Source organism: Panthera uncia, chromosome B1 (assembly GCF_023721935.1).
Source record: "Panthera uncia isolate 11264 chromosome B1, Puncia_PCG_1.0, whole genome shotgun sequence".
NCBI classification, from domain to species: Eukaryota; Metazoa; Chordata; class Mammalia; order Carnivora; family Felidae; genus Panthera; species Panthera uncia.
This window is the reverse complement of record NC_064811.1, coordinates 166,321,266-166,337,966: the sequence shown is the minus strand read 5'-3', so window position 1 is coordinate 166,337,966 and position 16,701 is coordinate 166,321,266. Positions and strand designations below refer to the sequence as shown.

The 16,701-nt window shown below is 45.8% G+C and overlaps 1 protein-coding gene across 5 annotated transcripts in view; it reads left to right on the top strand.

Moving 5' to 3' along the window:
- Positions 1-16,701, top strand: part of PEBP4 (phosphatidylethanolamine binding protein 4) — a 215,770-nt gene that overhangs the window by 81,026 nt on the left and 118,043 nt on the right. The window lies entirely within an intron of this gene.

Below are 16,701 nucleotides of genomic sequence, written 5' to 3'. Positions count from 1 at the left end.
ATTGTATCTTTATATACTTGTTTATAATTTAATTTTTCACCTAATCGTGTATCTATTTGTGTCATTAAACACTCATCTATTGTTTTTAATGACTGAATGGTATTCTAGGGGTTATGACTCTACCAGACTTCATTTCACCAATTCTCCTTTTTTGGACATGGGGCTGTTTCCAAGGATTTTTTTCCTTTCACTATTATAAATAATGTGGTGTCGGGAAACTTTGGCCTAAATCTTTGACTACATTTTTTAATTCCTTAGGGTAAAATCCTGTAAGAAGAATTAATAGATCCAAGAAAATGCTCCTTTTCAGGGTTTTAGATATTCAGTGCCAAATCGGCCCCAAGAAAGTTAAGCCAATCTCTACTCCCGTAACTTCAACCCTTCACCAACACTGGGTATTATAAGTTGTTAGAATAACTACCAGTTGGTAAGTGAAAAATAGTATCTCCCTCTTGAGTACAAACTAGGTTGGATTTTTTTGTGTGTGCTTTTTAGTCACTCGTACTTATTTTGTGATTTCTCTATCCATTGTTGCCAATTTTTTTCTATTCAGATGTTTTTCTTAATGATTGATCAGAGCTTTTTTTAAATACATTAATAATATAATCCCCTCTATCATATAAGTTGCAAATATTTCCTTGGTCTTTTGTCTACTTTTTACTATATTTATGGTGTTTTTGTTGTTAATGTTTTGGGGAGGGGTTGATGTAGAGGCATTGTACATTTTGGCATCGTCAAATCTATCATTCTTTTTGCTTTATGATTTCTATTTTGATATCATTGTTGGGAAGACTTTCCCCACGGTTAAAGCATTCTTTCCCATTTAGTTTAACTCTGAATTCTAGGAACAGAATACTTCAAGCTATTTTGTCTTCAGAACCCTGAACTTCAGGAAGACACTGCTTCCAAAAGACCCTCAGGATAAAAGGGAGGAATATGGAAAGTATAGATCTGAACACAGACCCCACATCTAATTGACCCACTGAGAGCTGGAAAGGAACTTAAACCTGTTCTAGTCTTCCAGTGACAGTCTGACAAGTCCAGACTCTACTTAAACATTTCACCCAGGGATTTTGCTTCTTGTTCAAATCTTTAGAAAAGTTCCCTAGGTTCAGAATAGTGTCAACGTTTCCCCAAGCATCCCTCTCTTAGGGGTTCTGCATGCCACCAAACCATGTGGCCTTTTCCTTGACATGTCCACCCTGTGCAAGGGCAGAGGGAGAGGGGAGGGGCTGCCTCCCCACCACGATGATGGCAGTGCTCCAGTCAGCAACGGGAACACTGGCTGCAAGGCCATGTGCTATTCACACCTGGGCCATGACACCTCTGCTGGGGTTTGAAAATGCCTTTTTCCCTGTGTGTGTGTGTGTGTGTGTGTGTGTGCGTGCGTGTGTGTGTGTGGTACATGCTCACTTGTACCAGCTTGCACACACATTTTCCTCTAGTTAAGCCTAAATGGGAAAAACTGTCCCTGTAATTTTGAAGAGGGGGAGGGAGCAAATAAAACCTTCAGTAGAAATAGGAAGAAAAAGATGTGCACTGAGCATGTGCAGAGTAATTTTTCTTCTGCATGCTTTATTAAAGAATTATATGACATAATTACATGTTATAATGTCTTTACACATATTTATGGTAATTACGTCAATGCACATTTGATGTTCTATAATTACAGTAAATACACAACAATCCTGACAAATCACTTGATCAAGAATTCAAATTCCCTAAGTGAAGACGGGGAGAAAAGACATTAACTCTTCCACTTCCTGATTGCCCCAGTGCCTGATTATTCTTCTGCCTTTTCCTGGAAGTTTTGGAGGTTCTTTATGTCCCTGGGTGTCATCAAGGTACAATTACATTCATTTCCACCAGGGATGTTCCTGAGACTGGTCCCTACAGCAACACCACTTATTTTTATTTATTTGTAGTTTCCTCTACAACACTGTTGTTATGCTGATTGTGTAGGAGGAGTGGGTGCCAGGCCCTGATAGAGCCCCAGGAGCAGGTAGGTAGGGAATGTGTGTTTGATGCCCTCAGAGAAGAGAATTGCCCTGTCAGATGTGGGGAAATACCAAGAAGGTGCCAGTCAGGATTCATCTCCTGTGGAAATTGGAGCCTTATGGACAGAAACAGCAGTGAGAATGAATACCACAGAAGCAAGTGCACTTTCCTATAGCCTTTTGTTGATCTCTAAGCCACTTTTTAACTCCGTAAAAACTCCTGAAGGATGGGACCATGTCCAATTCCCTAGTACCTGAAATCATGCGTTGAGTTTTTTTATGGTGAGGCTCTGATATCACACACACACACACACACACACACACACACACACACACACACAGCATGGCATGCATTAATTATACTAGATGGATAGTTTTCTTCTCTTCTATGAACACTTTTCATTGTCTCATCGCCTTTGGATTCAGGTGTTGCAGTGGGTAGGGGATAGGGGGGTACTGTTCTTGCTAAGTAGTACCTGTGGCTAGTTTATCAGAAACCATCAGGCATAATTGTTGTCCCTACCAAGATGCCTCTCCTGCAATCTGTCTAATCCCTTGTAAGGTCTGGAGGAAGTGTTTCTTTACCTTTGCCCTGACAAGATAAGAATCATCCAGATAAAAACCAGCCATAGATTCAGACTGTCATGTATTTAGCCCAGAGTAGGAGTGTTGGGTCTTCAGGAGGCTGTAGAAGAAACCGAGGCCAGGATTTGGGCTCCACATCCCCAAAGGGACATAACAAATGACTCACCATACTGGGTTTCTTTGGTGGAAGGAACTCACTTGAGGCAGGTTATAGAATTAAAAGAAGGGCTAGTGGTTTGTGACCCTCTGTCTGGGGGAAAGGGCACCTGCCTACCTACTTCAGGGGCCTTGAGCTACTAGATGTTAAAGAGTTTGAAAAGTTAAGAACTTTCAATAAATGTAAGGAATTTTTAGCAAACTCCTTCTTGTGCCTAGCACTGACTGCCTTTAGTATGGAAGCAAGAATAACACTCCTGTATGCGCTCACCGATTTCATCCCACCTCTGTGACCCGGAGAAACTAATTATCCCTGGAACAGGTGGTCTTGAAGGGAAATTGCACTGATCCCCCCAGGTGGAAAAAAGAAATCTGTTACACTGGTTCAGGCCAGTGTCGGAAAGGACTGAAATGAGAGCTAATGATTCATAAAAGTCACAAACTTATTGACTAATACAGTTCTTAGTCATGAAGTCTCCATATTCCATACATTCTGAAATCATGGCAATTACAGATTTAAATGAAGCTGGAATCCTTAGTGCAGAAAATGCTTGTTTTAGCCCCAGATGGGGGCTAGAGGTGAGTGACCCGTTACTCCCCTGGTAATGAAAGTGCCTGGCAGCCTGCAGGCTTCTCAGGATGGTAATTGCTGCGGGCTGAGATAGGGATCTCACTGCGCTAATGATGCCCTGTTCCTTTTTTGAGGCCTGACTCCACTTTTCCTCTAGCACCAAGATTGCAAAGGAATGCAGCACGGTAGGAATGAACACATTAACACGCACATCTTAGCATTTTGCATTTTTCAAAAATGTTGCCATCATGTTTTAGTCTCTTTTTTTTTTTTATTGTTAATTGCTTAGGACCTGGTAAATTTAGAGGGATGCCTCATCCATGTATTTCAACATGTGAGCAAGTGAAATGGAAACAGATGTAGCATTTTCTTTCTTTCTTATTTTTTTTTTTCTTTTCAGTGAGGACTTTGCACGGCCAGGAACCATAATTCATATTTTCTTCACACTCACAAAAGACTCTGCTGGAACCAAGTTTGTGTTGGGAAACAGATTTTTCCAGGCTCTTTCTGGTTGGGCGTTGTTGTGGTGTGTTTCTAACTGCTGTTCATTTACCAACTACTAGAAAAGGTGGGCTTGGAGGGAAAGTAGACCAAGGCTTGCTCCCTTTTACATGGGCTCAGAAAAGAAACTGGGAGGTCTGTGCTCCTTTGAAGGTCTTTGAAAGTGAGAAGGAGTAGGAACCCACAAGATTCATGCTTGTAATCAGAGCAAGGCCATTCATTTCAGAAAAGCAATTTCTTGCCTCAAAACAACAGGTAGGGGGAAAAAGAAGAAAGAAACTCAGCGCTTCTACTTTCTAGGGGTTGATGCTTTGGAGGTGGAGGGCAGGAGTTTGAAATTAAATATTCGGAAGAGAATCAGCAAGAGGCAAAATCTCCAGCTAGAGATGTCCATTAAGTTGTAGTGATGGGATTGCCAATAAAGTCCGTTTCAGCAGTGCCTCCCCCACCCCACCCCCGCCCCGCCATGTCGCCCCATTGCCACCGGTGGCATTTGGGAGTTCAATAACTCTCCCAGAGGGCCTGTGCTCTATCTCTACAGGTCTGTATAATCCTTGGCTGCTGAGCTACCAACTGCAGTCTCTGGGGACTGAAAAATTAATTTCTTTCCCTGCCCCACACTGCTGATCCCAGCTGGCCTGTGGCTCAGCTGGGACCTGGGGTCAGATGCACGAGACCACCAGGTGCTTGGAGTAAATGATCAGGGCCTTGGTCTGAGTAGGCTTCTAACAATACGGAAATGGCATTTTCCACTTAACTCAATTGCTGTGCACCTGGCTGTCTCTCCGCACCAAGATTCAATTATCAGGGCGGGTGAGTGCTCCCCCTTACCCCTTGTCCTCGCCTGCGCTTTCTGAGGAGCTGTGTAGTGTCCTCTCTTTCAGGCAGCTAAGGGTGATGGGATTCCAACAAGCAAGAAAGAGGAAGGATTTTTCTACTCATGTTCAGCTTCAGAACTAACTCTGATGTACAGTAGGTGGCGCCGTGGAAGAGTGCTGGAGCCGTCTACCTTTGTGGCCTTGGGCAAGTCACTAAACCTTCCTGAGCCTGTTTCCTCCTTTGTACAGTAACAAAGTGATAGCTGATGATCTGCGATCTCAGCATCCGGTTCTAAAATACCAAGGAGTTTATCCTAGCATATTCCACTGAGGATCCCAAAGTACTTCCTTGATAGGAAGGTGTTCAGTCTCAAAAATTAATTAAGAAGAAACTGGAATACAAAGTCATGAATAATGGGCATTTGGTAAACCCAGTAATCAGGGTGGCTGGAGCTCAAGCCGGATTGTTGAACTTCCAGCCCAGGGTCTTCTGCATCCCCTTCCTCAGGAAGCCTGGAGGTCTCTGTAGAGTCCTACATGTCAGAACTTACTAGAGGCACCTTGCAAGCCAGACATGGATGGGAGGGAGGAAGTAGAGACTATCACCCAGGGCAAGATGCGTTTGGCATCGTCCCCAGAAAGTTGCCTCCCCGGGTCCCCAGCCTCTCGATCCTGAGTTTGTGAAGCTGTCAATGGAAAGCAGATCCAAGTGTTGCTGGTTCAATGATGCTTGCCCAAATGCTGTTTCCTAAGAACTGTTGGATGCCCAAGATGCCTTCTGAGTCTGTTTTCTTTTTCCAACAAGCCCGTTTCTTTTCCTGGAAGTGGGACATGGCATGACGCCGGTGGAATCTGAACCCAAGTCTATTCCAACTCCTTTCTAAACTTGGATCCCACTGCAATGAGAAGGTTTGGGAACCCAGCAGAGGCCCCTGCCTCCTACTCCTCCCTGAGGGTCCTGGAGGCTGTGGCTCTTAGTAAGCACTGTAGGCATGCAGCAGCCTTCATGCTTATAAGCTACACACGGCTCCATATATTAGTGCCTTATGTCATTTTCAAACCACAAAGGTATCAGTACCTCCATGATTGAAATGAAGAACTAAGACCAGAAGTAGTAAATGGAAGACTCCACATTCAGACCAAGGCCCATAACCCTTGTTCTTTTTACCACACACACACACACACACACACACACACACACACTTGCTATGAAGATACGCTCTTTTTCACACCAAGGAGAATCCTTCCTAGGTGGCACAGCTTTGAGTCACTTTCTTAAAAAGGCAGTCCTGACCCCTGGGACAGATCATAGCTTTTGACTCACCATTGCTTATCTTCCTCATTATTTGAACATGACTTTCTTCTCTGGCTTCCCAGCTCTGCCAGCTGGCTGCTGTGAGGAGGCCGTGGCTTTGTTCTCTCCCAGAAGCACTTCAGCCCCTTCCTATCACCAGGCCACCCCTTCTGTCCTGTTACTCTAGTTTGAAATGCTAGCCACTAGTACCAGCCTCTCCTCCCCTCTCCTTCCTGTCTATGGTCACCCCAGCTATCGTGACCCTAAACCAGGGGAGGCTCTGTCACGCACTGGCCCATGTCCTACACCCACCACTTCTCCTGGTTGAGCCGCGGATCTCTTTGTCTTAAAAGGGGGATCATAATAATAATGCCTTCTTCTCTCACAGGGTTTCTGGGAGCCCCATGAGTCAATATGTGTGGGTGCACTTGGTAAACTGTAAAGTGCCCAGTCAGACCAAGTCCCTCTGTGCCCACTACCCCCACCCCAACATACCCTCTGTTTCTTTCCACCCAGCTTTTATCAAATGGCCACACATGCCCTCTCCTTCTCAGAACATGCTCAGGTCCTTTCTCCCAGCACCACCCACAAGCTGGTCACATTCCACAGCAACAGAAGACAGACTAAAGCCATGGACTTATGAACGTCTCAGCTTGGCTCCATGTGAAAGAAATCAGAAGATTTGATTTTTGACATCTTTTAATTTTTTTTTTTTTTTTTTTGCATAAAAAGTAGATGTGAAGAGTGAAGAGTTGTAGTAACACCCCAGGCCAAGTAACACGTTCAAGACAGCATGGCAGGTGACACACAGGATGTCAGAGAGCGTGACAGCAGCACTGGGGACGTGAACAGCATAATGCCACACGTCAGCGTTGCCGGCAAAGCCAGTATAACTTGGCAGTGGGCATGGAAGTACCGTCTGGGTCGGAAGATGCCAAGAAGGGCTGGTGTGTTGTCATTGGCACAGGCAGCACTAGATTCAACCAAGGCTGCTGAGACCAAGTTGTGTGTCTTCCACCCACCTCGCTGCCCTCTAACCGACCTCCGGTGGGTAGCTTCTCTTTCCCCTGCCTGTGCGGTGGGATTTCCACCTTCACACCTGCACAGTAAAGCCTCTTGAGAGCAAGGCCCACGTCCTCAATGCCTTTGGTCTCCACCAGACCAGACCGGAAAGATGTCTTGCAGGTAGAAGGCACAGAATATCTATTAACCAGTTGACAGGCATAATTTGTTTTTACTCAGTGCCTCAACTTCTCCACTTTTAAAATGGGAAGATGGAAAAATACTTCCAATCCTCTTCTAAAGGATGGATAACAAGAAATACAATATCCATGGGGAATGTTTAAGTCATCTTCATTCCTTTTCTTTTCTTTTCTATTCTTTTTGAAGGAGAGAGAGTACGAGCCTGGAAGAGGGGCAGAGGGAGAGAGATAGAGTATCTTGAGCAGGCTCCATGCTCATTGTGGAGCCCTACTTGGGGCTCCATCCCACGACCCTGGGATCATGACCTGAGCCGAAATCAAGAGTCGGACGCTCAACCGACTGAGTCCCGGGCGCCCCTGCATTGCCCATCTGTTGCCGCCTAAAGTCAGTGTGGTCCCAAGCACTGGCTGGGAATTATGCTACCTGGTGCTTTCCAGAGCTCTGCCGGCAGACTAGAGTAGGGCGAAGGGGAGTGAGATCCTCTGGCTCTGGAGTAGCAGTGCTGGTGCTTCTGTGAAGAGATCAGAGGTGGGACAGTGCACCTCTCTGCCTTTAAGGGATAGTTCTTCAGTGGGAAACTATTCTACCACCTGGACAGTCCCATCTTTTTTTGCCAAACCCTTTTTTTCTTGGTGACACCCATCTTTTCTTGTCCAAAAACACTTCTTCCTTCCTACCTGCCTCTGCTACCACCAGAAAAACCAGTGTCTCCACCTTTGGGACTCCCTCTCCTCCTTTCCACTTGCCTATTTTTCTCTGGCTACCAGACATTCAAGATTGATCTGTTTCTTATGGCTCCAAGTGGAATTTGACTATGTGCGTGGAAACAGCCAGGCAGAGCTGACAGCTGTCAGACAGCACAGCCCCTGACATACGTGCCTTTCTCTGAGCCCCCTCAGGATTCCCCCTTTACGTTCCCTTTGGCTGGTCCCACCTGCTCATCCTCCCACGGTCCAGCTGACCTCGCCACCACGCAGCCCATCTCCACTCCCGACAGCCCTCCCCTGCCTTCCCACTCGTCACAAATCCAGGATGGGGCACTGAGAGAGCTTCACTCCCTTGGATAATGAATTGAGAACTTACAGCCCCTCGTCTCTCTCTGGCTGGTGACTGACACAAATGGAATTCATCTTTAATCATCTGTTAACTCGTTGTCTATTATAGCTCTTTAATAGCACCATAGATATTCTTAATGAAGCATGATTTAAGGTATTTACAGCACATGGACCGACAGACATCACTCACAGTGTGCAGGTAATGAGGCATAAAACGGCTTTTGAATTCCCCCCAAAAGAGAAAGCGACACAGAGAGAGACAGAGAAAGAGCTTTAGCACTGGGCTAAAAAAAATAAATAAATAAAAGCCTGTGTTGTAAGGTTTGTTTTTAAATGTTTAGGCATTTAAAGTCATTTTAGCTCTTTCGAGGTGTTTGGCTGGCAGAGTTCAGCAATTATCCCTGCTGAAGATGGGAGGCTCAGAACCCGGGCTCTCTCCAGCAGCCACCTCAGACCCAGGCATCTCTCCTGGCATACTTTAGGGTCTGGGGGAGGCACCAGGCAGGTCCCCAGGGTGGCCCTGAGTTCCTCCACGTGGAACGCAGGCCTTCCTCTGGTTTCTCCACTGACAGTGTTCCCTGATGGTGTTCTGGGGCACCACATGTTAGAACAATAGTGGAACAGGTGGCAGGTGACCCCCCCACCCACGGGAAGGGGTCAGGGGCTGGGGTTGCCTTCCTACCCACCGACATGCAGCCTGGGGCTGCACTTGCACTTACACAAAACGAACCCTGAGATAAGTGGAGGACCTAGCCTGTCACCCCATCCAACCCTTCCTTTCACCAATGAGGAGACCTAAAGTTATCCAGCTAGTTTGTGTCCAAACTAGAGCCAAGCCCAGGTCTTCTCTCCCTTGGAGATGGAAATCCCCTCACTACACGGCGGTGTTCTTTGTTCCTGGCAAACAGACCCCACAAAAAAGACCTCACTTTAAGACAGGATTTAAAGGGACTAGAGAGATGGGGTGGGAGACTCTTTCCCAAGGATATGCTTTAAAGATCAGGATCTCCAAAGCAAAAGAGCCCCTTAAAGACTTGTGTGCCAGGGCACGAGAGGGTAGCACTACACACCCCAGCTTCCAGCTCTGAACCCTGCTTGTCAGCTGGCCCTAGAACAGACTTCTAACATTGCTTCTTCCCTTCTCTCTGCCCTAGAGGGATGGGCCAACACACCTTCCCTGTAGACAAGGGACGTTGTAAGGGAAAATAAGTAGCTTGGGGGATGGGGAACAGAGATGAACATCACTCACAGGGATAGAAGCAATGTACTTCTATCTTGAGGCCTGGTTCCCCAAAATTCCCTTCATTACATTGCCTTTGCAACTGTCCATTGTCACTGGTACATGCTGTCTACATTTGGTCTGAACCCAAGGGAAGGGCCGAGAAAACACTATATGTCATATGTGTCATTTGCACCAAGTCCCCTTTCTGCAACTACCCAGTGCTGACCACTCATGGGTCATGGTAGATACAGACAGGGAATAGGACCCCCCAGGCCCATGTGCTCCCTCTCAGGAGGGAGTGGAGTTGGGATATTCTGGTTTGGTGCCATGCCTCGCATCCGCCTTTGGTGGGCATAGACCTAGGCTCTCTGCCACTCTAGCCTTCTCTTCTCCCAGAAAAAGGGCTGAGAATCACAGTGAGGTGACTTTTGTTACCCCTGGGTTACAGCCAAATGAGGGGACTGAGGTGGGGAGGATCTCTCAGGATGGAGTTACAAGGATGCCCATGTTAGCTTAACTAAGGTTACTAGATCCTTTCCCAATCCAGGGTTCAGTGTTTTTAAAATCAGGAGCCCCTAACTTCTAACTTCATTTTACCTTTTCCATCCTGGAGAAGGAGGCACAGAGGGAAGAAGGGATTGATTCATGTCACGTGGCAGAATTCTTGGTCCCAGCACTTCCCAGGCTGTTGCCTTCCTGCTAAACCAATCTGCCTCTTGAGTATGCTGTCTCTTCTTGCATCTCTGAGGGGCCAATGACCATGAAAGAGTGACATTTTGAGGACACAGAGAGAAGCGGGTCTACTGTGCTCTCCCAAGGATGGAGGTCTGCATAGGAGAAGGGCATTGAGCTCAGCTCAAAGGATATTCCCCCTGGCCTTTCTAGCCGCCCCCCCCTCCCACTTTTTGATGTTTATTTGCTTTTGAGAGAAGGAGAGAGACAGAAGCATGAGTGGGGAAGGGGCAGAGAGAGGGAGACACAGAATATGAAGCAGGTTCTAGGCTCTGAGCTGTCAGCACAGAGCCCGACACGGGGCTCGAACTCATGGACCATGAGACCATGACCTGAGCTGAAGTCAGATACTTAACCAACTGAGCCACCCAGACACCCCTCTAGCCCTTTTTGATATGTTCTTCCTATCCCAGCCTCTGCAATCCAAGCCAGTATGTCCCAGACCTTGCCGACCACATCATTCATTCATGTATTGATTCATACATTCATTCCATGCCTGGCCAGACATTGTGCCAGGTCCTGAGGATAACCAAACATCTTGCCCAGAGGAACCCTTGGTTTGGTCAGAAGACAGATTCCTAAAGGAATGATATCTAGGGTAGGGTGGGGACAATGAGTGGTGCCTTATGGGGCATGAAGGTAGAATGAATCTGGGTGGAATAATATTTAGGATGGGTTCTCAACCTTAAGTTTGGCAAAGCATTTCCCCTAGTAGGGCACAGAGCTAGATACAGAATGAGCCAGCCTTCTGATACGTGTAGACTCATAGAATGGCAGGATTGCAGGAAGCCCTACAGTTTCCCCTACAATATCCCCACCATGTGTTGGTGAACTTATTCTTCTCCCCTACCCTACCCTTACTCCCAAGCAGCCCATTCCATGTCTGCTCAGCACTGACTCTTAGAAAGTCCTCATTTGGGCCCAGTTGAAATCTGTCCCTCCACCTCTTCCACCAAGAAGCCTGCTTCTCCCTGTCAACAAAGAGAAGGCTTATGTTGGGATTTCAGGTCATGGGTGGCCAGCAGACCCCAGATCACCCAGGACTGGAATTCCATCCACATTGCTGTCCTCACCCCTGGACACTGGTCATTCTGGCTCCTTGTGACTCTCACTCACACATGACCCTGACTTCTACCCTTCTTCTACCTTCTAGAGAACCCTGGTTCAAAGTGCTGGGGGAAAATAAGATTGGCCCAGCCCAACTTTTCTTGGGCTGGGCAAACACTAGCTGGTTTATGGACTGCATGCCCCAGCCAACTGCCCACTGTGGTCCAGTCAACTAAGGACCATAGGTGGAGAGCAGAGAAGAAAGCATGGTCAAGTTTCAGGTACACCAGCCTCCTGCTGTGGGCAAGGCAGCAGCCCTGCCAGTAGGTTAGGGGCACACCCATAAAACCCCCTTAGCTAGAAAGGACTTCTCTGTCTCTGAACACCCAGAACCAGCATCATCCCCTGTCAGAGCTAATTTTCTAAATAGAAAAGAGTTGAGAAGTTAGAATGCAGCTTAGTGAAAAGGGGAATAAAGCATGCAAAACTTTATGGGGAAACTTGAAATTTTCTAACCAGACAAAGCCTCGTGATTTGAGATTTCCTTGTGGCATGGCCTCATCATAATTTAAGTAACTTCCTTTTTCTAAGCTGAATTTATACAGCTTAGACAATTTATACAACATAAGTGTCTGTGGAGCATTCCTGGGGCCTCATCTCTGTGTTTCTTCAGTAATTATTTCTGGGACAATATAAGCACGAAAGTTCATGACTTCTATAGTGGGCTTTTTCCCCCTGTTTCCTGACCACCTCAGTAAGGACTCTGCCACGAATCAGCACCTTTGTGCCGATTTCTGAGGAGGGTTTGAGATAACTGGTTCTGAAGATGCAGAAGCTGAGGCCCCGAGAGTGAAGTGGTTGCTAGAAATGTCACTTCCAAGTGGCCACGGAAGAGACAAGAATGAATGGGGAGACAGGCCTGGGGCTCCTATGAGTGTCTTTTATTTTTTCTTCACAATATCGCCTTCACCCTTGATTTAGCATCCAGGCTCTTCAGGCTTCCCAGACAACTCAAGATGGCCCTTGTCATAAGCTAAAGTCATTACTTAAGAATCTTTCCAATAAACATGTATGTCTGAGGGTGAAACTAGCGAAAGGAGAAGGCTGCCATTCAGCCACAAAACATCTACTTGAGACCAGGCCCATTAAGGCTTTTTTTTTCTCTTTTCCAGATGGTTCTGTTCATGGATTGTCCACACAGCAGGTCATTGAGCAACTCAGGTGTGCCTTAGGCTCCCCTGGGCCTTATTTCTCTCGTTTTATTCCCTGCTGTTAAGAAACGTTTTTAGTAAAGCATGTGCATGACACTTAGATGGGGCCACTAGTTGCCTAGGAAACTGTCCATTCTACACATGTTCCCCTTCCTGGCATCATTTGGATCCAGCTGCCTCGATTGGCCTTCTCCTTTGGTACTCCTTTGACCCCCTCCCCAATGTTATTATGCCAGCTGAGTAGATCCTAATAAGGACTGGCTGTGTAATTTGTGGGGCCCAGTGCAGAACGAAATTGCAGGATCCCTAGATGAAAAGTCACTGAGAATTTCAAGATGGCAAGGAGAGAGCATTAAACCAAGCACTGCCCTTGTAAGAGCTGCACCAGTTCTAGGCCTGCCTGGCACACACTTGCTGTGGCTCTGAGGGCTGTTGAGATCCTGGCTGGTGACAGAGGCAAGCTCTTTTACTTTATTGTAATAGCTTTCCAAAGCTCCATGTGCTCAACCCTGAGATTTGTAAGGTTCTCCCTATTGACCTCCAGAGGGCAGGACTCATAATTGTAGGAACCAGGAATTACTTTTTGTTACCGATCTTCACTCTTCTCAGAATATATACATAATATTTCATATCTCCTTCAGTCCAAAAAGAACAGAATTGGCACTTTGGGTCAAAATGAACCACTGTCTGCCCAGCTGTGAATGCCAGCCGCCGTAGCCACTATGCCCAGAGACTTTGAGCGGCCCTGGTCTCCTCTCTGCCTCTAGGATCAAGCTTCTAGGATCTCTTTCTAAAAGTCACAATCTACCCAAGAGGCCATTGTGAATTGAGAGTCCACCAGTTTGTCCAAAACTTTTAAAGGGAAATTTGTATTTTCAAGCTGTCTCACCTCTTAGGTAGTGAAGTAGATGAATTTACTGCTCATTGTGTAGCCTAGCACTACCTTTTATCTATACTAACTGCTTGCTTTTTCAAGTGTCAAGAGTTCCCTCTAATTCTGCCTTCCAGGATTAGATGAACAAGGCTGCGTTTGAACATTTGTTCTCTTACTGATTTACATTACTTTGATCATTCCTTATCTCCTTCTCCTGGCCTCATCTGGCCTCTTCCTCCCCATCTCCCCTCCATTATATTTGACTATTTTAGCGGTGCTTTTCTGCAAGATGTAAAACTGGAGACAGTGCCTCCAAGCACACATGAGGACTCTACCCAAATGCAATGCACTAATTTATGCATGTTTACTTCCAGTTGAGCCTGACCCTTTGTCAGGCTCAACTTCCAGGTCACAGAGGCCCCTTGGTGTCTTTAGGGAATGTGATATCCTTTTCTGAGTTGTCCTCCCAGAAGTACCCAAGATTCTTTCTGCCAGGGCCAGCCTGGATTTATCCCCATCCAATGGCATTTTCATCTGCCACGGGATTCTCCGATCATCTGATTATGTGGGGGTTTCACTGCAAACTTCCTCTCTCACATAATGTACATAAAAGTGTAGAATAAAAGTCATAGAATTGAGCCCCAAAAGGATTTAGTCTAGAAGTGAATGGAGAAAAATATCCTTCTGTTGCTTGTTGCTGTCTCTAAGCTGTTCCCTATCAATGACAAAATATTTGGCACCAAAGGTTCTCAATTTTGAAAGTAAGCTTGTCAAAAGCTTTTGAAAGACTAAATATAATTTCCTTTTCCCGCCAATTTTTTACCCCCTCAAAAAGCTATAACAGATTAACAAAGCACTCAAGAGCCCCAGTTTTGGAATCTGAGCTGGGTTGGATTTTTGCCTTTGCCACTTGGGCAAGGTAGTCAATTTCCCTTAGCCTCAGTTTTTTCATCTTTAAAATGGAAATAATAATGCTGACCTTATATGTTGACTCTGGAATTAAGTGAGGCAAGGGATTTGAAATGACTGGCGTATAATAAGGCTCAGTTAATAGTAGCCATTATTTTCTTATTTTTTTTTTAATGATTATCTATTTTGAGAGAAAGAGAGAAAGTGCGCAGGAACAGGGGAAAGGCAGAGAGAGAGAGGGAGAGAGAGTCCCAAGCAGGCTCTGTACCACCAGTGCAAAACCCAACGAGGGACTCAAACTCACAAACCATGAGATCGTGACCTGAGCCAAAACCAAGAGCCAGAGGCTTAACCAGCTGAGCCACAGGGGCGCCCCATGTATTATTTGCTTGTTAATCTTTTATTACTAATTGCATCAATTTGTACATCTAGGGTTTACTTTTTATGGGAAGAGCATTTGCTTAAAGGTTAAGTCCTTGGCTATCAGCACCAGTGCTTATATATTTCATTCATGCATTCAGAATATACATTTATTGCACATCTCATGTATATAGAAGACACTAAGAGCCCACCACCAGTCCCTGACCTGGAGGAGCTCATACGGAGGTGATGGAAGCAAACGCACCAAAAATTCCTATCATTTTACTCAGCTTTAATACAGACATTCTCTCAAGGAACTGATGCAGATTATCTCCCATCAAGTCTTTAGCCAAAGGAGAAAATGTGGGTTTTTCCAAGATAATTCTGGAATTTTCTGAATAGGCAGGAGTAACTTGAAACCCTTCCCTTTCCAATATCCTAACAAGAGGACCAGGTTTTGGGGGGACCCCTGCCAGCCAGCAGTGCCATATTTTTCTCCATACCTGTGTATTTCAAAAATTCTTAGATAAAGGCCCCTCAGTCTTGATGATTCACTGAGTCTAGTTTTAAAGTAGATCTGGAAAATCCTGATCAGTTTATAGGGTAATCTGAAATGGGAAAGACAAGGAAAATTTATTTAGTACCTGAGAATAGATTTGCACTGTGATCATCATCAGAAGATGGTTCCCTGATTATCCACCTGAGCCTTTCCAGAATCTTTTTAAAATCATTTTATGGGTTTTGAGAAAAGGATAGCATACACAAACACACACACACACACACACACACACACACACACATCACACAATTTTCCCCAACAAATGTCTCCTTTGCAGCTGACCAGTCCCATTCTGTGCGTTTCTTTCAAATCAAAACACTTCCTTGAAATTGGAAGAAGCCCTAGAAATCACATGGCTGTGTTCCCTTAATTCATTTCCTTGTTTCTCCATCAAATTCTTTTTCTTTTTTTTTTTCAAAGTTTATCTATTTATTTTGAGAGAGAGTGTGTGTGCACAAGCTGGGTTTGGGGCCAGTGGTAGTGCAAAGAGAGAATCCCAAGCAGGCACCATGCTGTCAGTGCACAGCCCACCATGGGGCTTGATCCCACAAACCATGAGATCATGACCTCAGCCGGAACCAAGAATTGATCGCTTAAGTGGCTGAGCTACCCAGCTGCCCCATCCATCAAATTCATTTCTTAAAAACTCAACAGTGCCTTCCTCTTTGGCCATTCCAAAGGGGGTTTAGGCAAGGGGGTAAGACCACTATTCTTAGCTTCAGAGGATGAAATGTGATACTTGGTACTGAGCCCCTCACATAGATAAGCTGGATGGTGGGAGGCAGGCACCAGAACAAAGACCCATTAGGTTGTTGTACTCACAGTTATGTCTTGTATAGCACCCTACAAAAACATGGAAACCTCACATGCTGTGCTCACAAATCAGAGTGCTTCAAATCCACAAGTATTTGTACTGGGCTTTTAATAGTTAACTGTATTTTGCACACCACATCTTAATTGCCCTTTATACTTCTCCTAGCCCCATGCCAGCAGAATTCTTAATATTTTGTAGGACTCCTTCATTCTCGTAATAGCCCTTCCAACAAGAGGTCATTGAGAAGATCCCCTCCCATTTTGCGTGTCAAAAGAGGCCCAGACTAACCCAGTCACATCCCTCATAACCTTCTTGATTCCCCAGTATTCCTTCCACACCCGGATACCACCTAGCTCCCTGGAGTAGGACATGCCATGCCATCTCAAACGCCTCTGTCTCTTCCTCAGGGCCCCACCCCTTCACAGCACCTCCTCATTGGGTGGCCCGATCGGGGCTCCACCCACCTCAACTGGGACCCTATCCCCTGGTGACCAACACCACTTCTAAAAGGCTGAACCACCAGCCCAGCCACTCACCCCCATCTGGCTGGGCTTGGTCACCCCAAACAAGTGTGAAAACGCCACCTTTGCAGGCCGGAATCTGAAAGAAATTGGAAACCTGCTGTTAGCTTCATTCCCACTCTCTTCTCATGTTTGCTGTTATTTTTTAACACTTTTTTTTTTTCTCATAAAAGCACTATCCTCTTCCCCAGAGCTTGCCTGTAGCGAAGGCATGGTCTGTACAACTGCAATTATTTCAGAGAACAGATGGAGTGAGGAGCAGAAAGTCTGTT